The sequence below is a fragment of the Henckelia pumila genome, chromosome 1 (genome assembly GCF_033568475.1).
Source record: "Henckelia pumila isolate YLH828 chromosome 1, ASM3356847v2, whole genome shotgun sequence".
Taxonomy (NCBI): Eukaryota; Viridiplantae; Streptophyta; class Magnoliopsida; order Lamiales; family Gesneriaceae; genus Henckelia; species Henckelia pumila.
Genome location: NC_133120.1, coordinates 152,307,602 through 152,308,322, shown reverse-complemented (window position 1 = coordinate 152,308,322; position 721 = coordinate 152,307,602).

The following is a 721-nucleotide window of genomic DNA, read 5'->3' as shown; positions in this document are numbered from 1 at the left end:
TTCCACACATTCTTTGTTTGTCAATCTTCATAGACTCCAAGATAAGACAAGAATTCAATTATTAATCCGTATGAATTCTAATCAAGCTTGATCACTTTTTTTAAGTGCATTCACACACCCCCTCTACACTCAAACCGATCCTATCATTTTTGCATATGAAAAAATTTTGTGTAGTTCTTTTCCTGTGAATAATTTTAACTCTTATTGACCATTACTCCATTTTATTGTTTTATTCAGTTTTTTTTTTAAATCTATTTTCTGACTACATATAAAGAGTTAACATTGTTCAAATATGACTCATTTACTAAGATGGTGTTTGACTAAACTTATTAAAAAGTGCTTATAAGCTCTTAAAGCTTAAAAGCTGTTTTACGAGCTTATAAGCTGTTAAAACTTATTTAAAAAATAAATTGTTAAAGTGTTTGGATAAACTTATTTTAAATAACTTAAAGATTTTGATATGTTTGATATTATAAGATCTTTTTATTGTCAAAATTACCAAAAAGGATATAATTCTATGAAAATAATATTTTGAGTTATACACATACGAAAATAGTTTTAAAATAAACCTATATTAAAAAATTAAATTGTTTTAATTTTTTATTTTTAGAAAAATTTATGTGATTTGTAATTTTTGTTAAATAATATTTAATATTTAATAAGAGGAGGATAAGATAGAGATTTATTAAAATATTCAAGGATATTTTAGAGATATGAAATA